The sequence below is a fragment of the Mixophyes fleayi genome, chromosome 4 (assembly GCF_038048845.1).
Source record: "Mixophyes fleayi isolate aMixFle1 chromosome 4, aMixFle1.hap1, whole genome shotgun sequence".
Taxonomy (NCBI): Eukaryota; Metazoa; Chordata; class Amphibia; order Anura; family Limnodynastidae; genus Mixophyes; species Mixophyes fleayi.
In genome coordinates, this window is record NC_134405.1 from 125396426 (window position 1) to 125423250 (window position 26825).

The following is a 26825-nucleotide window of genomic DNA, read 5'->3' on the forward strand; positions in this document are numbered from 1 at the left end:
CTCAAGGAAACACGGTAGAGTAGACAAGGACTGAAGACTGAAGCGCACAGAGGCAGCGGATAGGAATCAGCTAAACAGTCACGATGAAACACAGACGGGTTGCAGGTTGAAGACTGTAGTGCACGGAGGCAGCGGATAGGAATCAGCTAGCAGTCACGATGATGAAACACAGACGAGTTGCAGGTTGAAGCCTGTAGTGCACGGAGGCAGCGGATAGGAATCAGCTGGCAGTCACAATCATGAACAGGTGAGTGGATGTGGTTGAAGCCTGTAATGCACGGAGGCAGCGGATAGGCATAAGCTAACAGTCCCAATGATACATGGTAGGGTTGAAGTGAATAGAAGACTGTAGTGCACGGAGGCAGCGGATAGGAATCAGCTCACAGTCACGATGATATAGTAGATGGTAGAAGTGGTATGGGAACCACAGTAGCAGAAGTGGTTTGGAAACCACAGAGGTAGAAGTGGTTTGGAAACCACAGGAATCAGCTGGGCTGAATAAACGAGGAAACACAGGAACACCTTCAGAGACTCATGGGGAATGAGACTCCAAGATCAGGCAACGTGGTGTTGACCACAGGTGCTTAATATAGGGAGGTTGCCTGATCTGCCAATTAAGTTAAAGGAACATACACTGAAGGTTTGGAAAGGGCTGCGCATGCGCAGTCCCTCAGGATAGAGGACGTCCACGGTTCCTAATAGTCCGGGAAGAAGCACTCACAGTCCGGTGAGTGACAGTACCCCCCCTTTTAAAGGTGGGCACAGAACGCCTGGAACCGGGCTTGTCCGGATTTTTGGAATAAAACTTCTTCAGAAGGGCAGGAGCATTAAGATCTTCAGCTTTGATCCATGAACGCTCTTCAGGACCAAAGCCCTTCCAATGAACGAGGAAACGGAGGACTCCTCGCGAAATTTTTGCATCCAATACCTCAGTAATCTCGAAATCCTCCTCCTGATGAACTTGAACTGGCTGCGGTGCTGAGGGAGGAGTCGAGAAACGATTGATAATAAGAGGTTTGAGTAAGGACACATGGAAGGCATTGGAAATCCGAAGATTCTTAGGAAGAAGAAGTTTAACACATACTGGATTGATAACTTGAATGATCCTATATGGACCAATAAAACGAGGGGCGAATTTCATAGATGGAACCTTCAAACGAATATTTTTGGTAGATAACCAGACACGATCTCCAATTTTTAGTGGTGGAATAGCCCGCCTCTTCTTATCTGCGAAAGACTTATATTTGTTAGATGTCTTCTTTAAACAGGTTTTGACCTGAGACCAGATATTTTTGAAGGTCTGACAAGCAGTCTCCACAGCAGGAACTTGGGTGGGCGGGAGGGCAGGAAATTCCGGAAAAGACGGATGGTGACCGTAGACCACAAAGAATGGAGTTTTGGATGATGACTCATGGTACATGTTGTTATGGGCGAATTCAGCCCAAGGGAGCAATTCTACCCAGTTGTCTTGGTTGGCTGAAGAGAACATCCTAATAAAAGTCTCAAGATCTTGATTGACTCGTTCCGTTTGTCCGTTAGATTGCGGATGGTAAGACGATGAGAGTGCTAATCGTATGCCCAAGGTTTTACAAAGGGCCCGCCAGAATCTGGAAACGAATTGTACTCCTCTATCTGACACAATCTCAGACGGACATCCATGGATGCGGAAGATTTCTTTAATGAAATGTTCAGCCAGAGTAGACGAGGAAGGTAAACCGGACAGAGGGACGAAATGAGCCATCTTCGAAAATCTGTCTACCACTACCCAAATAGTATTGTGATTCTTACTTGGTGGCAAATCAGTAACGAAATCCATACTAATATGGGTCCAAGGCTTGGACGGAATGGGTAGTGGTCGCAGCAACCCTGCTGGAGTTCTGCGGGAGGATTTGAACTGAGAACATAAATCACAGGAAGCAATAAACTCTTTGACGTCTCTCCTCATTGAAGGCCACCAGTAACTACGAGAGAGAATCTCAAAGGTCTTATGTTCACCGGCGTGTCCAGAAAAACGAGAGGCATGGAACCACGAAAGGATTTTCCTCCTCAGAGTAGGAGGCACGAGGGTCTTCCCAAATGGTAGCATTTTGGTGGATGACGCAGCCAGAGAAATACATTTGGGGTCTAGAATAGCATGGTTGGGAACCTCTTCTACATCAGAGGACGTCACAAAAGCTCGAGATAGAGCGTCAGCTTTCTTGTTCTTAGCAGCTGGTTTGAAGGTTATAATTAATTCAAAACGGGAAAAGAAAAGAGACCATCTTGCTTGACGAGGGTTCAAGCATTGAGCAGATTGCAAATATGACAAGTTCTTATGATCCGTGAAGATCGTCACAGGATGGCGAGCTCCTTCCAACAAGTATCTCCATTCCTCTAATGCAGCTTTGATGGCCAGCAACTCCTTGTCCCCGATAGTATAGTTTTTCTCTGCGGGCAGAAGACCCCGAGAGTAGAAGGCACAAGGATGTAATTTTTGTTGCTCCGAGCGTTGGGAGAGAATAGCTCCTAAGCCCACATTAGAGGCATCTACTTCTAGGAAGAAGGGGAGTGTCACATCAGGTTGTCGCAGAATGGGAGCAGACGAGAAGGACTCTTTGAGGATTTGAAAGGCTTGGAGAGCCTCAGATGACCATTGCTTAGTATTAGCCCCTTTCCGAGTTAAGGCCACAATGGGAGATGCAATGGATGAGAAGTCTTGAATGAAGCGTCTATAGTAATTGGCAAAACCTAAAAAACGCTGGATGGCACGAAGAGTAGTTGGCTGAGGCCAATGTAGTACAGCATTTACTTTGTCTGGATCCATCTTCAGGCCAACTCCGGAAACTATATACCCCAAGAATGGAATCTGGGGTAACTCGAATGAACATTTTTCCAATTTACAGAACAATGAGTTTTTCCGTAGTCTGGAGAGGACCTCTGCCACATGTTGGTGATGAGAAGGCAGGTCCTGTGAGAAGATCAATATGTCGTCCAGGTAGACAACGACACATACATATAATAAGTCCCGAAAGATCTCATTGATGAAACCCTGGAAAACCGCGGGGGCATTACACAGCCCGAAGGGCATTACTAAATATTCGTAATGCCCATCTCTGGTGTTAAACGCGGTCTTCCATTCGTCACCGGAACGGATTCTAATTAAATTGTAGGCACCACGAAGATCCAACTTAGTAAATATCCGAGCTCCCTTGATGCGATCAAATAGCTCAGTGATCAGCGGAATGGGATACCGATTCTTGATAGTAATGGCGTTGAGTCCACGAAAATCTATACAAGGGCGTAATGATCCATCCTTCTTTTTGACGAAGAAGAACCCAGCTCCAGCGGGAGAGGTGGAAGGTCGAATGAACCCACGCTGGAGATTCTCCTGTATGTACTCAGATGTGGCTTGAGTTTCAGGTAACGAGAGAGGATAGACCCGACCCCTGGGAGGAGTCTTGCCAGGTAGAAGGTCGATCGGACAATCCCAAGAACGATGAGGAGGAAGACGTTCAGACTGAGCTTTATCAAACACATCGGCAAATGAAGCATACTGAGGAGGGAGTCCCGGGGAGGACGATGAGATGGAAGATTGCTGTACTTTAAGAGGAATAACTTGAGAGAGACAACGATGGTGACATTCAGGCCCCCAAGACGTAACTTGAGGGGTGCGCCAGTCAATCTGGGGAGAGTGACATTGAAGCCATGGAAGGCCTAAGACAATCGGACTTGTCGTAACAGGAAGAATTAAAAACGAAATTTCTTCATGGTGTAGTACACCAATCTGAAGGGTTACTGGAGACGTATTCTGGGTGATGAGACCATTGATGAGACGTGATCCATCTATAGCCGTCACAGTAATGGGTGTTTTTAAAGTGATCACTGGTAGGGACCATTGATTCACTAGTGATTTAGAAATGAAATTTCCTGCTGCTCCGGAATCAATCAATGCCTGTGACTCAAAGGATTTGGTAGCAAAGGAAATCGTAACATCGAAAGCGCAGACTTTAGATTTCATAGACAATGGAGAGGACTCCAGGGACCCTAACTTCACCTCTCCAGAACTAGTTAGGGCCTGGCATTTCCCGATTTCTTAGGGCAAGAACTGAGCATATGTGTGGAATCAGCACAATAGATACAGAGTCTATTCTTTACTCTTCGTTTCCTCTCTTCTAAAGATAATTTGGAACGTCCTATCTCCATGGGAATCACAGAAGGTGAAACTGGACGAAATTGAGGGTTTAAACGAAGAGGTGCTTTAGCAGAAGTTGTTTTCTCAGATTCTCTTTCACGAAATCTCATGTCTACACGATGGCAAAGAGAGATCAAATCTTCTAGTGACGAAGGAAGCTCTTGGGTAGTCAGTGCATCTTTAATTTTATCGGAGAGCCCCTGCCAGAAGGCGGCAACTAATGCTTCAGTGTTCCACTGAAGTTCAGAGGCTAAGATCCTAAATTGAATGACATACTGTCCTACTGTATGGGAGCCTTGTCGCAAACGAAGAATGCTGGAAGCAGCGGAGGTCACACGACCTGGTTCATCGAACACACTTCGGAACGTGGAAATGAATTTGGCACTATCTTGTAGAATTGGATCGTTTCTTTCCCACAGAGGGGAGGCCCAAGCCAGGGCTTGTCCAGAAAACAATGAGATAAGATAGGCCACTCTGGAACGATGGGTAGAAAAATTTTGAGGTTGGAGTTCAAAATGGACTGAACATTGGTTAAGGAAACCTCTACAAGTTTTGGGGTCCCCGTCATATTTTGACGGAGTAGGCAGGTGAAGCGTAGGAGCTGTAGACACCTGGGATGGCACTGGGGAAACGGAGGAAAGCACAGGAGCTTCAATACTAGCTGTAACAGTCTGTCCAGATGTTCCTTGGGAGGTTAACGATTGGTAACATTGAAGTAACAGCTGTTGGCGAGCATCCTGTTGCTCCACACGGCTGACCAGATGCTGCAGCATCTCTTTAGCAGTAGGTTCCGTATCTGGGTCTGTCATGGCCTGATCTTACTGTCACGGGCACTAGGAGTCTTTACCCAGGGATCACCAGGTGATAGGCTTACCAGAGCAGTATAGGTGGTAATATGGTACTCTGGTAGCAGGGTGATCACGGAACAGGAAATAGCAGATGATGAGATGCTCAGGAAAGTCTATGACTAGCAGCACTGGCAATATGGAGGTAGTAATACACGAGGAACTGTATGGACAAAGGACACGTGAAGGTAGTCAGTGGTCTGCGGTAGCAAGTTGTACCACTGCTATAGTGAGGAGGAATGTCCAACAGAAACGAGGAGGTGATGAGAGTCAGCGGTCTGCGGATAGCAAGTTGTACCGCTGTCTGAGTGAAGGAATGGAATCCAAGTGGAGGTATCCGGGGAGTCAGTGGTCTGCGTTAGCAAGTTGTACCACTGCTATGTGAGAGGATACTGGAACAGGTGAAACTGTAAACAGGAGTCAGTGGTCTGCTACTAGCAAGTTGTACTACTGAATATATATTTGAGGAGGTGCACGGGGAGAGACTGCAACACAATATATACACGGGCACCTTGACTTTGATCCACAGTAATATGCACAATATAAATGTATAAATGACTGAACAACACTGCCAATATAGAAAGTCTCTTGAAGTAATCCGGCATGAGATAACACAGTCAATGATGGCAGTAGAGTCAGCAGATAGTACACTCCAGAGGAGAACCAACACAGTCAATGATGGCAATAGACTCAGCGGATAGTACACTCCAGAGGAGAACCAACACAGTCCAGCAAGGTATGCAATACACAGCACAGTCAATGGGAAGTATGCATACCGTGGTTCAGGAGAAGGCAGTCAGACAGGAGTGCAGAGATACCTGAAGGGCAGGAGGCCAGCAGGATACAAGTCCCTGGATGGGTGAAGCAGGGGTCTAGCAGGTGCAGCGCACAGGTAGGTAGACCAGCAGGGAACACAGGAAGGCGTGGAGAGCGGATCAGCAGTAGATGGATGAGTAGCGCTGAGAAGTAACAGCAGCGGGTCTCTGCGGGAACACGGAGGTAACCAATAGCAACCAGCAGGTGCAGTAACGATGGGACACCGGAGCAGAGTTGAACTGGAACAGATGATCACGGAGAGTAGCGGGTAGCAATAGTGGCAGCAGACTCAAGGAAACACGGTAGAGTAGACAAGGACTGAAGACTGAAGCGCACAGAGGCAGCGGATAGGAATCAGCTAAACAGTCACGATGAAACACAGACGGGTTGCAGGTTGAAGACTGTAGTGCACGGAGGCAGCGGATAGGAATCAGCTAGCAGTCACGATGATGAAACACAGACGAGTTGCAGGTTGAAGCCTGTAGTGCACGGAGGCAGCGGATAGGAATCAGCTGGCAGTCACAATCATGAACAGGTGAGTGGATGTGGTTGAAGCCTGTAATGCACGGAGGCAGCGGATAGGCATAAGCTAACAGTCCCAATGATACATGGTAGGGTTGAAGTGAATAGAAGACTGTAGTGCACGGAGGCAGCGGATAGGAATCAGCTCACAGTCACGATGATATAGTAGATGGTAGAAGTGGTATGGGAACCACAGTAGCAGAAGTGGTTTGGAAACCACAGAGGTAGAAGTGGTTTGGAAACCACAGGAATCAGCTGGGCTGAATAAACGAGGAAACACAGGAACACCTTCAGAGACTCATGGGGAATGAGACTCCAAGATCAGGCAACGTGGTGTTGACCACAGGTGCTTAATATAGGGAGGTTGCCTGATCTGCCAATTAAGTTAAAGGAACATACACTGAAGGTTTGGAAAGGGCTGCGCATGCGCAGTCCCTCAGGATAGAGGACGTCCACGGTTCCTAATAGTCCGGGAAGAAGCACTCACAGTCCGGTGAGTGACAGTGCTCCTGTGTATCCAACCCGGCTATCCTTACTGACTGCTCTACTGCCCATGCTTCTGTGTATACGACCTGGCTATTCATACTGACTACTCTGCTGCCTGGGCCTCTGCGTATCCGACCCGGTTATTATTATTGCCCTTTCCGCTGTCTGAGTATCAGTGTATCCGACTCTGCGACTCTCCTGAATGTGGTATCTCTTCAGTGTATCCGACACGGTGTTCCACTGAGACGTGGCAGGATTCTTTGTTGTGTGCTGATCCATCTCTCTAAATTATCCTGCCGTGCTTTACCGCTTCAGAGTCTGCTCTCTGGATCTCTCAACTACAGACTCTCACCTATTACGTCTGGGGGCTAATCTAAGGGCCGCGACCTGCGGGCCTCCGGCAGCAAAACACATCCTGCTTTGCGGCAGTTCTTGGTGAAGACTGTGGGGTCCATTAGACTCCGAGCCTTGGGAAGGCCTGTGATAACTTTTACTAAAAGGAGTCTCCCGTGAGACATAACACCAATATAGCAAAGTATTACAAACCCATTAGGATGACATTCATGTTTATATGCTACAAATTGTCTATCTATGCAATTCTCCAAAGTCATTGTGTTACGATGTGATAGGTTAAGCTTTCTATAGAAAATATTTTTATTGTCAACACAGAAACTGAAATGAACCACCCTAAATATATATTCTTTGTGTAATTTACATCATCGTATAGGGGGTGATCTATATGAACCTTTTTAATATATCTTTTCACTAAATGTCTTGACTTATCTCTTTCTATTATTGCAATATTATATTTTGTTAGGGAGTACAATGGTTTTGAAAAAAACATTTAATTAAAATTAATAAAGGATTTTTTTGCTTAGATATGAATTCGGACTCAAGTGCTTTCACAAAATAATCTCTCTTTCGCTGGTTAAACTACTATCTCCGAAGGCATATTATACTTGCCTTAATCAATTATCTGTAAATTGCTTGTATGTGTGCTAACCTTGTATGATTTTATGGTATCCTAGCTCTGTTTACCCTTCAATTCAATAGACTATTTCTCAAATAACTCCGTCAAGATGTCTCCTTCTCGTAAGCTGGGTACACACTACAGAAAACTTCTCCCTATGCGATATCTTTACGGCTTTACTAATGACTGAAAGTCCCGATCAGATTCCCGATTCATGCGTACACCCATAGGCGATTTTTCAAGATTTTCCTTCATATTTGTGCTCTTCACCTGTCATAACCATCTTCTGAAAAGATCGTGACTCTGTAAACTCTGTGATGATCTGCTAACACCGCTGGTCGTGAGTGCACACATACTTCAGCATTTGCCCTACATTGCTCTATCATTAATAAAATAGTAACTTTTACTCAGTTTAAAAAATCTAATCAAATAATACAATTTGTTTTGTACAATAAAACATGATCGTGGAAGTGTACACACTAATGGGATATCGGACCAACGTTTAGGGGGGTATTCAATTGTTAGCGAGACGGGTGAAAATCCTGCGCTCGAAAAATATTACCGTTAATTACTCGCTGAATTTCGTATTAACGGTATTTACGCGCAAATTACCGTATTAACAGTAATATTTTTTCGGGCGCGGGATTTTCACCCGTCTCGCTAACAATTGAATACCCCCTAAACGTTGGTCCGATATCACATTAGTGTGTACGCTTCCACGATCATGTTTTATTGTACAATCAGGTATAAAACCTGTAGTGTGTACCCAGCTTAAATATCTATTAAAACACAGAAACCTATCATCCTCTTCTTACAAACATTCTGCTGACTGAATCAAAAGTAGGATTAACATAAAAATAAAGTAATCTAAAACAAAATGGAGGTTCATTCTATAACATTTCTCCCATTGAGGGTTTCTAAAAATTCTAACTTATATAAAAAAACCCTAATCGACAAATAGATCAAGTAACATAACTATACAGCTATAGTAACACAAATAATTCAAAGCAATATTTTATAAGCATGGGCTTCTACTCAACTAAACCACCAAGGCTCTGAAGGTCAACACATTTCCCTGTTCTTAAGGTCAACACATTTCCCTGTTCTTTCCTAATTTCTTTCAAATTTGTACCTAATTTATCATGTCAATGAGTGATAAAGGGACGACACTCCTGTCTAATTGTAACACACACTATATCCTGATTTGGTAGGACAAAATACAAAGCCGTCCCATTTTGCAACACTATTTTTCTAATCTGTCTAGTCTCTTCATTTAAAATAGGACACAGCGTTGGGTCTCATTAAGTATTTTATCCAAAACTTCAGCTAAAGCCTTAACTTTATAATAAAACGTAACTGTGACAAGATCAGGGTTTTATCAGGATATTAATAAAACCTGTACTGGATGTTACTGCTTATACTATCTGCTTCAATCTAGTCCTGATTAGTGGGATTAGTACAGTCTGCCCCATCTGCAAGATTGGTTACCCCACTCAAACCTCTACCTGAGACTGGTGCAGTTTTAAAGTACTTATTTGGATTTACAACAGGCATGGAGCAGGTTCTGGATCCATATATGCTCTCTCTTTTACTTCAGGACAATACTGACCAGAGGTTGCAGTCCCTGTGGGGCTGGCACAGGAGTGCGCCTAGTGATTAGATTTTCTAACCTTCTGTGGACTTTACTACTTTATTTACTTGACAAAAGCAGGAGGGCATTGGGCTTGGTCCCTGCCTTGCTGGCAGAGTAGTAAATGATGTGGTTAGGTGGCCTGTCAACGCTTCAGAGAAGCAATGTCCCATTAGGGAAGGGTTGAGTAGTATGCTTTTATGCCATAAACCTTCTGCCTTTTTTTTTTTTTTACCAGTATTTATTATTATTCCTGTGTGCTTGTTTTTATCTATCTATTTTTTAGATAAAATAAATCTACTTTTGTATCTGTCCAGCTGATTGCCTAAGTGATTCTGAACTCTTAGATATACTGGGTACCCTCAGCTATCACAGAAGGCATCGTCAGGCTGACCAGCTAGGGCTGCGTGGGTAAAGAGCAAACATAAGCTGGTTACTAGCTCAGGGGTAAACACAGAGTCATTAAGAAGAGCAAAGCAAAAAAAGGAGCAATTTTGCATCTTGGCAAAACCATGTTGCATTGGAGGGGGAGGTGAATTTAAAATTCAGAGACAGATTTATAGTTAGGGTAGGGCATGTCCTAGATCAACTTTAAATTTCAGTGTAATAATAAAGTTATCAAGTATTTGTGTGCTACTTGACAAAAAGGCCATATTTTCTTTATGTGCAAAATAATAAACTAATTTGCACTCCTTGCAAATTTACTCCTTGTTTTGTCTTGCTCTCCTTAATGACTCAGGCTCATGATTTCTAGAGGGGGATTTCCATATGCTTGATTTCAGTTAATAGCTAAAAAAACCACTTGCTGCAATCATAATAATAGATAAATCCCTTCCTTTTTCCATGATCCCATGTTATTCTGAAAATTATTCTATGTTAAAACAAATACTATCGTTAATCTAACATTTCATAATCCAGGGCATAAATCAATCTGCTTTTAATTATTTGCTTTACTGGTTCAACATTTTATATGATATTCTAATTACAGTGACTTTAGTTTAATTATAATATTTTCTGTATGAACTGTATGTCTGATTGTTGGCCAGTTGCAGCATTTCTCTGTCCACAGGTTACTTGATCAGACTGAATCTAAAGAAGTTTGGCTCACCATAGAAAGGAGGATATGAGATATGTGCGAATTCTGGAAATGTTCTTTAGATGTATGTAGCATGATTTAGATATAGAGTCAATGTGGGGAACAAAGGATAGGTGTGAGTCAAGGATTACACCTAGGCAGCGAGCTTGTGGCGTGGGATTTATGGTCAGCTTATCAACAGAGATAGAAATGTCAGATATGCTCTTGTTGGTGGGTGGGAATATTATTAACTCTGTTTTAAGTTTGAGTTGGCGTGAGGACATCCAAGATGATATGGCAGAAAGACAGTCAGTTACACGGGACAACACAGATGTCAAGATATCAGGAGAAGATAGATAGATTTGGGTATCATCCGCATAGAGATGATACTGAAAGCCAAAGGAACTTATTAGTTTTCCAAGAGAAGCGGTATAGATAGAGAACAGCAGAGGACCTTACACTGAGCCTTGTGGTACTCCAACTGATAGAGGAAGCGGAGCAGAGGTGGCTCCAGAGAAATTAACAGTGAAAGAGCGATTAGAGAGGTAAGATGAGAACCAGGATAGAACAGTGTCTTGAAGACCTAGGGATTGCAGCGTTTGTATGAGAAGAGAGTGGTCAACGGGGTCAAATGCAGCCGAGAGATCCAGGAGAATTAGAAGAGAGTAATGGCGTTTAGTTTTTGCAATGATCAGATCATTGACAACCTTAGTCAACGCAGTCTCTGTGGAGTGTTGAGAACGAAAGCCAGACTGAAGAGGAACCAACAGGTTGTTTGCGGAAAGAAAGCATGTGAGGCGAGTGTAGGCAAGTCTCTCTAGAAGTTTGGAGGGGCAAGGGAGCTGAGAGATGGGACGGTAATTTGAGAGAGAGTATGGGTCGGAATTTTGTTTTTTTAGAATAGGAGTAATCACTGCGTGCTTGTATAGTAATGGGAAGATGCCAGTAGAGAGTGAGAGATTACAGATTTGAGTTAGAGGTAAAATGAGCACAGGAGACAGGGATCTATCAATTTGCGAGGGAATAGGATCAAGAGGACAGGAGGTAGAGTAGGAAGATAAGAAGAGAATAGAAATTTCCTCTTCATTTGTGGGGTCAAATGAAGAGAGGGTGTCAGAGGGTAGTGAGAAGGAATTGAGCTGATTGCTTGTCGAGGAAGAGGATACCATATCTAGTCTGATCTTATCATTCTTGTCCTTGAAGTAGGAAGCAAGATCCTGAGCACTGATAGTAGATGGAGGGTTTGGGGTCGGAGGATTGAGAAGATATTTAAATATATTGAAAAGGCGTTTAGGGTTAGAAGCCTGAGCATAGATAAGAGATTGGAAGTATGTTTGTTTTGCAGTGTCCAGAGCATTTCGATAGGAGTGGTAGACAGAAGTATATGTGAAGAAGTCATTAGAGGTGCGAGATTTACGCCAGTGACGTTCTGCTTTACGGGACAGTTTTTGAAGACTTCGTGTTGCTTTTAGTGTGCCACGGTTGACGTAGAAGTTGACGTGTAGTATGTAGTGTCGCTGGAGCCACTTGATCAACGGCCGTTGCTAAGGTTTGGTGAAAATGAGGTACTGCCATCTCAGGGGATGAGAATGTAGAGATAGGGGAGAGAAGGTGTTGGAGAGAGGTGGAAAATTGTTGAATATTAATAGAATTAAGATTTCTGCGGGTATGAGGAGGCTTGGTAGAGTTAGACAGTAGAGAGGTTAGAGTAGTGGGGGTGAGTGAGTAGCTGATAAGGTGATGATCCGAGAGGGGGAAAGGTGTGTTAAGAAAATTAGAAACTGAGCATAGTCTAGAGAAAACAAGATCAAGGCAGTGGCCATCTTTATGAGTAGATGATTCAATCCACTGGGAGAGGTCAAGTGAGGAGGTTAGAGAGAGTAGTTTGGAAGCAACTTTGAAAGGTGGGTTATCAATAGTGATGTTGAAATCACCCATGATGATGATGGGGATGTCTGAAGATAAGAAGTGAGGGAGCCATGCAGATAAATCCTCAATAAATTGTTGGTGTGCTCCAGGGGGATGATAGATCACCGCAACACGTAGAGAGAATGGATTAAAAATGCGAATAGCATGTACTTCAAAAGATGTGAACGTGAGTGATGGGACATTTGGTAGAACTGTAAACTTGCACTGTGGGGAGAGAAGTAGTCCAACCCCACCACCTTGTCTGCCTTCAGGTCTGGAGGTGTGGGTGAGATGGAGGCCACCATGCAAAAGTGCTGCAGGTGAGGCAGTGTCTGATTGCATGAGCCATGTTTCTGTTATTGCCAGAAGGTTGAGGTTTCTTGAGAGGAAGAGATCATGAATGGAGGTAAGTTTGTTACAAACAGAGCATGCATTCCAAAGGGCACATTTAAAGGACTTTGGAAGAGAGGGAAGACAGGTGATGTATTTGAGGTTTGCTAGAGAGCGGTAGTGCTCTGATGTATGTGTGTGTGAGGAGTGTGGGGGACCTGGATTAGATGATATATCACCAGCTAATAGAAGCAGAGAGAGAGAAAGATAGGTAAGCGGATTGTAAGATGTGGCGACAGGTGGAGGCTGTACTTGTTAGAGATAATAAGTAGGACAACAGTTCATGGGTGTTAACTAGAGGTGAGTGGAGTAATGAAGATGCAATGTAAACAAATGTTTGTGTTGGTGGAGGGGTGAAAGATGACACAGTCCTAAAGATAATGCCATGAAAAGAGACCAAGAAAAGCAATTTGTTAAACATTGTGATAAAAGGAGTAAAAGCAAAAAAGTTAAGGGATTTTAAAGAATTACCTATTTGCAGTGTTCCATATAGATAGACACATAATGCAGAAATAGGCTGTGCCAGATGTAGCTTATTGCTGGAAGTAAAATCAAGTCAAATGTAGTCCAATGTTTGTCCAACTGTGTTGTCTAACTGTGCATTTTCTAACACTTAGTGCAGAAAACACACACGTCTCATCCCACATTCGTCACCCCATAGACTGAAGCTAAGATGTAGTCAGGCTAATTTAGGAAAACACTACAGCTGTGCTAATTGGTCAGCTAATCAAAGTAAAAGAAAACATTTGTTAGATAGACTAGAGGAGGCTAGATAACTATCATAAATTAGGCATCAATAAAACATGTGCAAAAATAAGCACGCAATGTCACAAATTATAATTTGCTCTGTGGACCCTCAGTTTTGCAGGATCGTAAAATACCTTTAATTTACTTTTGACTAAATGGATATTTCATAGCAGATTTGGGTGAAAAGGGTAAAATGTTTTCTTACTTAAAGCACAATATATATACAAGTCACAAAACTTTGTTCATAATGTAAAAATATAAGAGACATGAATGCATTGGTATTGTGTTGTATTTCATAGCTTTAATATCTCACTTTAATATGAAAATGACATTTAATCATCATATCATAAATTTCACAATAAATTATCTGTTTTGTTCCCATTATTTGTAAGATATACAGACATGTAAAATGCAGTCTGCAATGCAGATAACACTATATCATACAATGGATACTTACATTTTTACGGTATTGTACAATGCTGGAAATTAAGCCAAAACATAAAAGGAAAATCATGCATGACACAGTTCCAGACATCCAGCTACCCAGCTATATGTATTCTATCCCAATTACTTTGCTTTTATAATGTATGCAGTCTTTTGAGATGAATGATCTTAAAATAACACCGTCCCATAGGGATTAATTCTAGTTAATTATTTCTAAAGGCCCAATTATGGCTAAACTTACACTAGCATTCTATAGAAATACGACATTTACTATCTATCACTCTATCTATCTATCTATCTGTCTGTCTGTCTGTCTGTCTGTCTGTCTATCTATCTAATTCAGCTTCTGTTTTCTTTCACTTCAGTTAGTGACATATTTAAAAGAAGTATTTTGTCCTGGAATAATCTGATCCAGGGGCCTAATTGGAAAATTTGTCTTCAGACTTATGCAGATCCTTTTGTCGATCATGTGTCCACAATAAGAGATTACTGCTTTGTACAATACACATTTGTCCAGGTTGGCCCTGAGCCATATTCACTTGACCTATGAGCAACTTTTGAAGATTGTTTAATGGATCTTCATTGTCTTTTCCAGTTACTATGATATTGTGCAGGTAACATTGAATAACAGGAATTTCTTGCAATCCATTGTTCTTTGTCAAATAACTGGGGTTGAGGCGAAACCAAATATAAGATGGTTATATTGGAATAAGCTCTTTTCTGCATTGATTAACAAATATTTCTTTGACAATTTCAATTTCCCTTTGCAGATCAGCTTGAGCTGATCTACAAAAGTCTAGGTTTGTGAAGTGATCCCTTCCTAATAGTTGTCAAAAATGTCCTCAGTCCAGTCTCGGACTGGCCTGCAGGGCAGCAGGACTATCCACCGTTAGGCCCCTCCACATTATAGCCACGCCCCCTCCATTGTTAGGGAGGAGCTAAGAAAACAGCTGACTCCCGACTTGCATACAATTCATCATTTGGACATACGCGAGAACAGGAAGGGACAGATGCATTCCACAGTGGAACGCAGGCACCTTCCTCTCCAACAGTAACAAGCACGGACCACGAGAAACATCCTCTGATTTCAGCACACTGGGTACCCGGCCACCATCTCTATATATATCGAAACTGCAAGTAAACAAAGTTAAATTTGAAAGCATCGCAGCAATAACCATGTGATATATGTGGACAGTGATCTGAATATTTATATTGCACTAGCAGAGACTTAAAGAAATACCAATTCCCATCTACTGGACTTGTATGCTATGAACATTATTTTATTGAGATATCAGTGACTGTGTTATATCTGGATCAATGCAGCATTTATACCCACTGCCATTTGCCTCCCAGTAGCTAGACTAGTCCAGGTCTATATACCTAGGGTTGTCTGATTTTTTATGTATGTTCAATTGATGCTGTCAGAGATAACCTAAACGGGTCCTTTCTCCTGAACTCCGGCTGCTATACCTTGTGGGTATCGATCGATAGAGAGACAGACAACTTCAGATGTTAGGCTGAAAATGTATCTGGTTCTGACCAGCCCTAAGTCAGAGTAGCTTTATTTATACATAGTTTCACAGAAAAAGAGAGATAAGGAATGCAAGGTTTCTGAAGGCATCTTGTCCATGTCAGCAGTTTGTGGGCATGATGTAAAGCAGATGTCTTTATCTCAGTCACGTAGGCCTCAAGTGGGGGTCGTGGGCTCCTGGTTCCGAAGCTGCTGGATGTGCACATTCTTGAGAAGAGACATGTTGGCGAAAAAGAAATGAATGTGAGGCAAAGTTCATGGACAATATTCTGCAAGCTGCAGACTATTCTTCTTTCTGCAGTAATTATACAAAATGCATTACTTTAAGAAGTTCATAAAATGTATATCTCTCACATAAACCCCTCTTTTTATCATTTTTATAATTACCCTGCCTATCCTTTTGGTGTGCATGAAGCACTCCTGCACCCGACCTACTTCATTCAATTCAATGGAACCTCTAATAGGCCCTTAGAGGATGGTAAAGGTACATTCAATCAGGTCTGTGGTTCATGTACACCTAATTCTTAAAAATAATAAAAAAAGAAAATGGGAAAGACTGAGGGGGAGAGTACAAAAGAGCCTTAAAGCTCGGAGAGGACAAGGTAAACCTCTGATACTGGTTTGGGCTTTACATGTCTTTTAAGAGACTTCTTATTCAGAATGAGATCATTTCTGCACCTTTTCAAACAGCATTGGAAAAAACATAAGCTTAGTTTAAAAATGACATATAGCAACAACAATAAAGCGAATATCTTAGCTATCCATATTAAAATGCCTGAAATCCATGCGAAAATACCTGTGCCCCAATTGCTAGGATTTAACCATGAGAAGGCTGATGTCCACCAGCCATCATTTACTGTATCGGGGTCAAAATTTTCTTTCCTGAAATTCTCCTTCATTTCTTTGGCTTCTGTCATGTACCTGTCTATAACTTCTTCTCTGTTTGGCTGCATTTAGAATTATGTGTGATAAATAAGGTTGGGTGAAATTTACTATAACCTGACAGCGTGACTTAGGGACGGACCCTAAAGGGAAACTCTTATTGTGGTAACTAATGCGTATTTGGCCATATGGGGTCCATATTGACTCATTTATAGCCCTATTGGATTCTATTCCCTTATTGAAACAGTATTTTGGTCTGACTCCATTCGTGTTTAGTTTTACTACTGGGTATCTGGTGGTTTTATACTTGTGGCTGACCATGCGTCCACATGAGAAGTTTCCCTCTCTCATTTTAGTCAGCTCTTCACTACTCAAAGGTATGGGAACCAGAGCTATATTTTTACTGATGGTAGGAGTACGAGAACATACCCAGCAGTTGCTGGTATTGGTTATTTGACTGATGGCGTTGTGCAAGTGTGCTATAACATTCTCTGGCTCTTCTAAATTAGAAAAGGCTGTAGGAAAACATAGAAAAAGAACAATTTTTTTAAAGGACCTTACTCCCCTTCATGGTTTTTCCTGGGTCACCGTAGCCTTTTTGCAGTGACTGGCGTGGATCCAAGGATCCTTTCCTTCAAGTTTCACAGAAGTGGGTGTAGTCAACAGAACTTGATATGGCCCCTCAAATCGTGGTTCCAGAGACCTCCTCACGTGTCTTTTTACGAAGACGTAATCTCCTGGCACCAGGGCATGTGTTCCAGTGCAATCCTCTGGATCTGGGATTGAAGAGAAAACTCAAGAATGTATGTTAGTGAGGGACTTCTGTAGTTCTTTCACATAACTAGTCAGTTCACCTTGGTGTTTCACTAAAGATTGTGGAAAATAACACCCTGTCTTTGGCGGCCCCCCAAACAGTATTTCATAGGGGCTCAGTCTGTGTTTCTTATTAGGTGTTGTCCTGACTGAGTATAGGGCGAGGGGAAGGCATTGCAGCCAGGGCATCCCTGTGCTTTTCATGGCTTTCTGTATTTTGAGCTTGAGAGTGCCATTTAGCCTTTCTACCTTGCCACTACTCTGCGGGTGGTAGGGGGTATGGAATGCTTGAGCACTCCCCAAGTCTGACATGATAGATGTCATCACTTCTCCTGTAAAAGTAGTACCTCTGTCTGATTCAATCACCTCTGGAACCCCGTATCTACATACTACCTCAGATAGCAGCTTCTTGGCTGTATTTTTCGCTGTGGCTTTGGATACCGCCCACGCTTCCGAAGAGACTGGAGAATAGATCAGTAGCTACTAGGACATATTCATATATTCCACATTTGGGTAGCTGAATGTAATCTATCTGTATGCGCTGAAAGGGGTAGAGGGGTTTAGGTGTCACCCTGGGAGGTACTGTTACTGTGTGACCAGGGTTGTGTGTGTTACAGATGGTGCAGGCCTTTACCAGATTACTGGCAGCTGTGCTGAAGCCTGGCGCGATCCAGTGTCTGAATACAGAGTTAATTCTTGCGTCTTTTGAAACATGGGAAGGCCCATGCACTAGAGCAGCCAGTGTAGGAAAAAGGACTCTAGGGAGACAGTGTCTGTCTGTTGTGGCCCATATGCCCTCTATGTGTTCCGCCCCCCTCTTTTTTCACTCCTCTCTTTCAGATACTGCTTCTTGCTTTTGGAGGATTTTTACTTGTACTAGCGGTAAGTCTGCTGCAGCTCTTGCAGCCTGGTCTGCTAGTCTGTTTCTTCTTACTTCCATAGTCTGCTCTCTGGTGTGTGCTTTTACCTTTATGACTGCCACATCCTTGGGTAGTTTTAATGCAGCAAACAACCTCAAAATGATTTCTGCATTTTTAATGGGTTTACCGTTAGAGGCCATAAAGTATCTGTTCTTCCAAATACTTTGATAGTCATGTGCAACCCCAAAGGCATATCTGGAGTCAGTGTAAATGTTAGCTGTTCTCCCTTCTGCATACTGACATGCACTTATAAGTGCTTCTAATTCAGCTTGCTGTGCAGATTGACTTGGTGGGAGGGGTTGCTGGAGTACAATGTCTGTTTCTGTTGTAACTGCATAACCTGTTTTGGGAGAGCCCTCCTCATAATACCTGGACCCATCTACAAACAGGAGTAAATCAGGGTTGCTAAGAGGTGTCTCTTTAACATCCCCGGGAGGTTTAGTTTCCAGATCCATTAAGGCTAGACAGTCATGATCACAGAGAAATTTTTTTAGTTGTGTTCCCTGCTTTGTCACAGCCTCAACACTCTCTGTATTGACTGTGTCTTCAGCAACACTTTCTATACTGTCTGCGTCTGCAGCATCTATAGTGTTACTGTCTGTGTCTGCAGCGTCTATACTGTTACTGTCTGTGTCTTCAGTGTTTGCAGCATTTATACTGTTACTCCCCTCTTTTATATCCATGCAACTTGGGAACAATGTTGCTGGATTTAAAACTGTGCATCTTTTTAGTGTAACGTTTGAGGGTGTCAGTAGTGCTACTTCATATTTAGTTAATCTAGCCACTGAGATGTGTTTTGTTCTGGCTTGATTCAGTATTTCCATGACTGAGTGTGGTACCTGAATGGTGAGAGGGTGATCCAGCACTATCTCGGCAACTTTTTGTAGCAATAAAGCAGCTGCTGCTACTGCTTTTATACATGTTGGGGCTCCCACTATGACGGGGTCTAATTTTTGTGAGTAGTACCCCAATGGTCTTTGTCTGCTCCCATGCTCTTGTGTTAGTACGCCATGAGCGTGCCCTTCTTGTTCATGGCAGAACAAGTTGAACGGTAGTTCATAGTTAGGTAGCCCAAGGGCTGGGGCGCTTGTGATTAAATCTTTGATCAGCTCAAAAGCTGCTTTTTGTTCAGCTGTTGACCAAAACATATTGCAACTTCTATTCATTGGAAGTTGGATCAATGCAATCTGCATTGCCTAAATGGTCTTTTTTGCTGGAGATCTGTGAAGAAAAAAACTTTTGCATAAAGATTAACATTTATTCACTAGGAATTACAGTAACTGTTATTAATTCACGTTGAACAGCTGCTAATACGACACTTGCTTAAAAGTTTCTCTTTGTAGCTTAATTGTGACGCTATGCGTTCCATGCAATGAAAAACTGATTTCCTCAAAGAGGCAGTCCTCAATATCACAAACAGGGAATGTCAAAGTGACGAGACCTGGGCGAGTGTTCAAAGCCACTCCTTTCTCATCATCTCTTTGTAAACCAAATATTCACACATATTTCCAGATTCTGTGATTTCCATGTTTACAGTACAAATATATATTCACAATTCTTGCTCACAGACGACATTTTATCTCGTAACAATTCTTTATGGGCATAACAAACCCTTCTGATTTCTGAGAACATTTATCAGCGCCATTTTACACAGATAAAAACAGCTTGTAATATCTCTCCATGTAAAGCTCACTACCACAATTCTCAACTTCATTAAAGAGAAAGCTATTTTTCTCAAAAAAAATAATACAAATAAATATTACTTTGTTCAAATATAGAAACGGCTTGTTGGACCCCAGCCAACTTTGTTCTGACACCAGTAATAATGATAATGTACATTATTTACAGTCTTGTGACGGACCAAAGACTTTAAAACTTCTTTTGCATCTCTTCAAAAACATTACATTTACAACTGTACAGCTTTTTCAACCTTGAAACATGTCTCTTGTAAAACGGTCAAGACAGACAAACACGGATCTCCCTCACACACAGTAAGAAGGAGATAAAACTCACATACAGAGAAAGAAAAATTAACTGCTATCTTCCAGCCTACTGCTGTGGAACTACATGTCCCAGCATTAGACTAAATACACATTAGCTTCAACATGCTAATATCAATCAGCACTCAGGACATATTTTTCCTATTGAAAAATAGAAACATTGTTGGAAGAACCATTTTATTAATGTTACATACATTGTCAGATAACAAAAAAACACAGAGTGCTTCTTATCTCAACACACTGAAATCTTTTACACAGAATAAGGGAGGGGCACATCTCACTCTTCAGCTGCGCAGCATTTAAACATACATTTTTAGTACACAACCTACTTGATTCATTGTTTTAGTCATTATATCATTTAGCTTGTGATACATTTTCTATTTCATCAGTGTCACTTAAATTTGTTAACTGTAACATATCACAGCAATCATTGTCATTCTCTAATTCTTCTGACATTTTACACCATGCAACACATCTGTCAAAATAACCTTTTTCTTTCAGTGCTTTCTCATTGTCTTTAATTAGTTGTTTCAAAAATGGAACTTTTAATGTACCGTTCTCAGACACCCCTGCAGCTTTGAACAGTTTTCTCATCCCTTTTGTGAAATCCTTGCCTTTATGCTTTCGCATATACTTTATGGGGTCTAGATCCCCGTACTTTTCGGATTTCTCTCCTGTCTTGGACCCTTTATTTCCCACACTGGGATTACCTTATGGTCCAATATATTTTGAATGAGAAAACTTTTATTTGTTCCTGTCTTGCTTTACAACAAGTTTGTAGCGGGTCTGCCTTTCTGAATGTTCCTGACTACTTTTACTAAAATCCAACAAAAAAACACAATCAAGTATACAATCAAGATTATTTGCAGGGTCAACTGTGTGATCTGACTGAGTTCTGTGGTGTTATTCATGTGTATGTATCAGGTGTATGGCATAGAGAAGACAATATATCAATACATGTAACAATACAAGACAGATTACACACAAGTACCTTGATACTCTTAATAGTATCTGTTGCCAGAGTTCAGGGATCTCCGTCAATCAGACTGCAGTACCCTCGAGCTGGGATAATTCCCCCTCCACAGAGACAGCTCTAAGAGCAAAAATAAAGCTTTTTGCTCACCAGTGCTGGATTAACGTCTGTCTGTCTGGAAAGGGAGAACCCCGTTGTCGGGAGGTCTGATGTATTGGAGACCCCGGCGTCGAGCCCCCACTGAAACTGTCAGAGATGACCTAAACGGGTCCTTTCTCCTGAACTCCGGCTGCTATACCTTGTGGGTATCGATCGATAGAGAGACAGACAACTTCAGATGTTAGGCTGAAAATGTATCTGGTTCTGACCAGCCCTAAGTCAGAGTAGCTTTATTTATACATAGTTTCACAGAAAAAGAGAGATAAGGAATGCAAGGTTTCTGAAGGCATCTTGTCCATGTCAGCAGTTTGTGGGCATGATGTAAAGCAGATGTCTTTATCTCAGTCACGTAGGCCTCAAGTGGGGGTCGTGGGCTCCTGGTTCCGAAGCTGCTGGATGTGCACATTCTTGAGAAGAGACATGTTGGCGAAAAAGAAATGAATGTGAGGCAAAGTTCATGGAGAATATTCTGCAAGCTGCAGACTATTCTTCTTTCTGCAGTAATTATACAAAATGCATTACTTTAAGAAGTTCATAAAATGTATATCTCTCACAATGCCATACCATATGTATGTATATAGAAATCAATGCCTCATAATATAAATACTGTGGTTTAATTGGAGTATTTTATTTGTCTATATTAATGTATTTTTATGTATTTTAACCAGGATTCAATAAATTGTGATAAAACTAACATTAAATGTTATCCCACTAATTGAACCGAGCCTCTTGCTCACAGCCTAATACAAGATATAGAAAAATACGAATTGTGTTCAAGATAAAAGAATACAAATTTTATCATTAGCATTACACTTGGAATAATACATAAGTCATTGAGCGCTTAACTTTCAGTATATTATTAGTTCGTAGAGAGGGATAACCTGTGTTAATGCTGCTCTTGCAACAGTAGGGGTAGAGCGCAACTCCCCCCCTCCCCATTTTTGCCAAACACTCCCGTTAAACACACTACCACACAGGTGCAGAGAGTCGGGTCTGGGCTCTCTGAACCTGCGCGGTAGTGTGTTTTTCACTTTGAGCAGGGCAGATGAGAGTAGGAGTTCCGGATATCCAACCGCCCAGAGGAGCATGAGCAGGTTAGTAACTAAGTGCGCAGTCAGCCTGTCATTTTAAAAGAGAAGGATGAGCACACTACATTCTTTATATACTACACTATGGTGCTAGCTGTCCTTCGTGGGCTGACCACTCTCCCTTTAGTGTCTGGTCTCGCCTCTATGATGGCTGGCCACACCCCCGCTGGTGGGCCCCTAGCGTTGCAGTCCCCCAGTGGGCCCTTCAGTCCGACACTGCCTCAGTCTCAGGTAGCAGGTACTATACTGTGTGAAGTTTGGGGTTGATAGCAATTTTAAAATCTCCACAAATGCAAATACTTTCCATTTTTATCTTCCTCAATACAGGATCTATTTCCATGGCTCATTTGCTCCACACTACATATAATAAAATACCTGAGTCTACCAACTTCGGTAGTACTGCTTCCACCCTAGGTCGAATGACATATGGCATTGGTTGATCCTTAATACATTTCAAAGTCGCTGATTTGTTCAGTTCAATATTGGCCTTTATCATTTTTAATGTTCCTATCCCTTTATTTTAAATGGTTGTGCGTCATCCAGCAGATGAGTCAGCCTCTCAGTAGTAGTGTTACAGCTTTGTTGTTTCAACACTTTTAGTGTATTAATGGACTGTCAATACAGGAAAGTTGTTCTCCAATTTCTGCATTTTTGTCTTTACTTCAAGTTCACCTTAAATTTTTCTAAAGGAGACTCTTTTTCTCTGATGTATATCTTTAGCTTCCACCACTTCCAAGTGCCACATATTATTTGGCGGTCTGCTGCCATGATGCTGTGCAGTTCTTGACAGGAGACGTCCCTCTCGGTGCAATCCAACTTGTTTTTAGACACCTTATATAATACCTTTGTAGAACAGATGATATAGTTACAGGTTGAAACCAGATGCGTTTATTATATTTGTAATAAACACATTCGATAAAACCTCTCTAACACAGCCTAAATAACTCATATAAGTCAAAAACACAATGGGCTTTGTCGTTAATAAACTTGACATTTGAAAAAAGGATGGCAAAGCGCAGAGAACCGCTGCTTAGTTAATATACCCCTAAGACTGACTATACATGTGGTAATCAAGTCATTTAGTCAAAATGGCAAAAGACCAAAGCAGTGTCCAATTAGACTAAAAATATTTTATTGTTGCGCAAAAATTCAGCATTAGATAGCTTACCGGAAACAGAAGGAATCACCACAACTGCACAAAACTTTTAAGTGGACAATGCTATGCAAAATAATAATCTTTGACTGTAACTCTATTTCATTCAGTGCAATATTGGTTTGCTACATATGACCAGCGTGTTTCGCCTAGCAATGAAATGAACAACAAAATTTACATAATTATGACCAGCATAGAGAAAAGTGCTATGTGTGGGTTGGGGGAGAGGGGGAGGGGGCTAAGAGCGCAACTGTGAATCAGTATGACTTATGTTGTGAAGGTCCAACCTGATTGGCCATAGTCACTGTACTCCTCACTATGACAGTTTTAATTGTTACTTGTCACACATGTCCTTAAATCTACTAGAGGACTCAACAAAGTCACCAGCAGCTAAATTAAGGAGCTCCTCACCTAATGTAACATTATATTATTATGTCTTCTAGAGTACGTTTAAAATGGCTTTCTACACTTTGTGTGATACATACGTTTTAGATCATTTTTTTTTTAATGAACTTTCTCAGTGGATAAGCAATGCATTTTGACAAAGACATATCCAGGAGAAGGAGGGACGTGGATTAGAGGCAAAAATGACCATATTTCTTTTTACAATAATATGCACTTATAACCCGAAAACTCTTATAAAGTGTGTGCAACTTATGTTTCAAAGCTACAAGGGCATGGCAGAGGAATCAGGCAAGAGGCTGCTCTTATGATTATCATTATTATTATTATTATAATAATAATTATTATTATTATTAGGTGCAGAGTTTTATAGTAACTGTGCAGCACTGTTTGTACAAAATTAAGAAGACTGATCTGATATTTGAATATAGTGGAATTTAAAGTAACCTAGTTTGTCTAATATGTTTGAAAGTGTCAGTGAAGACTACAGCATGTGTGTCAAAGGTGCGATTAGACTGGTAAAATGTTGCTGAAGAATTTGAAACAATTTGGTGTCAACTTTACAGCTATTTACAAGGATTGAGAAAATAACTTCAGAAGTCTCTTTCAATTTTATTGATTGTTATGTTTAACAGACAATAAAATAGAAGATGTTGTCTATATAGCAGATGATTCCCAAATATGAACTATAATTCATATATTGAATAATGTTTGAATATAATTTTAAATGAACAATATGCTTTGCTTAGTATTTTTTGAAACAAGAAGTTGCTTACAGGTAGTAAATGAGGAACCATGTCCAAAAATTTGTTTATTTCTGATGTAATAATTTTACCACAGAGACATGTCTCAAACATATGGTTTGTTAGCACATATGGTAAAGCCCGAAAACTACAAATTATTTCTGTAAGGTGCACGGTACGTATGTATGATCATGACACATGAAAATTAGCCCATATTGTAATTTTGTTTATATTTGTATTTTTGCATAGGAAAGTACATCTGAAGTATATAAAAAACTGCTGATCAGAAACAACTAGAATAATCTTGATGTACATCCAGGGCCGGATTAACCCTAGGGCTCACTGGGCTATAGCCCAGGGGCCTCGGGCATCCAGGGGGTTCTTGAAAGTGCTCAGCAGCATTATTGATCGGTCGGGGGCGGGGGCGCCACCGATGCGATCTATGCTGCTGAGCACTTTCACTACGGTCCTTCCCTGACGCACAGTATACTCCTCACGAGATCTCCTTAGTAAAGAGCGCACAGCGCACCGGGGAAGGAGGTAAGATGCTTGGGGGCGGCTCTGATCAATGGGGGAGCGGCTCGGATCACGGGGCGGCGGCTCGGATCATGGGGGGGCAGGGCCGGATTAACCATAGGGCTAACTGGGCTACAGCCCAGGGGCCTATGGCATCCAGGGGGCCCTTGAAAGTGATCCGGCCCTGGGGGGGCCCTCACAGGGGAATGGAGGCCCCCTTAGCCCAGGGGCCTCCATCCCCTTAATCCGGCCCTGTGTACATCTCCTCAACATCTAAGCTGCAATTCTCACTTCCTGAATAGCTTTTGTTATCTTGGAAAATAAAGCTTTGATAAAAGACTACAAGTTGAAGTACCTCTGATAAACCTTATGATGCTAGTTGGTTCCATGTATCCATGTATCTAACAGTCTATTGATGTATTTAATTTAACTTAAATAACATAAAAATACTATTGATGTTCAGCTTTGCCAGAGATTGTTTAACATCTTTATTTCTCAGGCTGTAGATAATGGGATTCAGCATAGAACAGGGACACCACCCAGTCCTGGTCCACTGAGTAGTTTAAATGATGCCATAAGCTGAGGGCAATTCAAATATTGTGTTAATACTTTTCTCAGCACTTACCATTAGGTTTTATTTACAGCCAACCAATCACAGTGGTGGGGAGTGGTTACTGTTGATGTTATAAATTATACTGACATGGTGGGCTGGCCCTCTTGGTTCCTGAATATTCAGATCGGAAGCATCTCCTGTGTTAATTAAAGGCATAGTATTCAGTTGCTTGTTCTGTCACTGTTTGTATTTCTATACTTACTTTCTAACTTTCTTATAGTCTATTTCTCACTGCCTTTCCTGTCATACTTTTGTTATTTTACTCAATTCTCAACCCCTCTTCCTCCTTTTCATATTTCTCTCCCCCAATACTGTGTAGTTTTCCTCACACCCCCTTCTCCCCCTCAATTCACCTTAACTTTCTGCCCATATTTTCCTGATTTACTACCTTCACCTCCCAATTGCTTAACGATGTCCCGTCCCCGTCGTCAGGTAGTTCCCCCAGCCCGTTTACTGGGCGGCAGTGAGTCTTCAACCATCGCTCAGACTGAAGCTCCGTCCCTTGGCGTGCCTTTGTGCAGGCGCGTCAATGTGAGTCCAGAGGGGGGCAGTCGCGATGACGCCAAGTTTAGTACTGGCCAATGGTAAAGATTTGGGTTTCGTACAGTCTTGGGACAGTGGTAATTGAGATTTACCTTACACTGTATTGGTTTCAAAATTGCTTGTTAGCTGACTGCTTTGCTCTCGCCGCTATCAGAATTTAAAAAATATGTTATATTAAATAAACTGCGACCTTTTTTGCCAAATTCTATATCTTGTGTCCTTGTGGTTATTTTTAGTTAAGTATGGATATTTAGAACACAAAAGGTATTGGTGTAATGATAAAAGGTATTAACACTGAGCATTTTATGCAGAAGTTGGTCGTAGATACATGAAGAGACCTGGGCAGTAGAACAAGGCTACACAAGTAAAGTGATAGACACAGGTGGAAAGAGACTTGCTCCTGCCTCTAGTAGAGCCAATCCTTAATAATGGCAATAAAATGTGGACATATGATATCAGTATACATAAGAAAGAACCCACTTCAA

General features: G+C 41.7%; 1 long non-coding RNA gene across 1 annotated transcript; it reads right to left on the minus strand.

Annotated features, from left to right (window-relative positions):
* Positions 1-16982: 16982 nt before the first annotated feature.
* On the minus strand, positions 16983-21415 carry LOC142151982 (uncharacterized). Its single transcript, XR_012691273.1, has 2 exons — positions 21142-21415; positions 16983-17193 (listed from the first exon to the last, which is right to left on the minus strand). It is a non-coding gene; the product is annotated as an uncharacterized LOC142151982 (long non-coding RNA).
* Positions 21416-26825: the final 5410 nt, after the last annotated feature.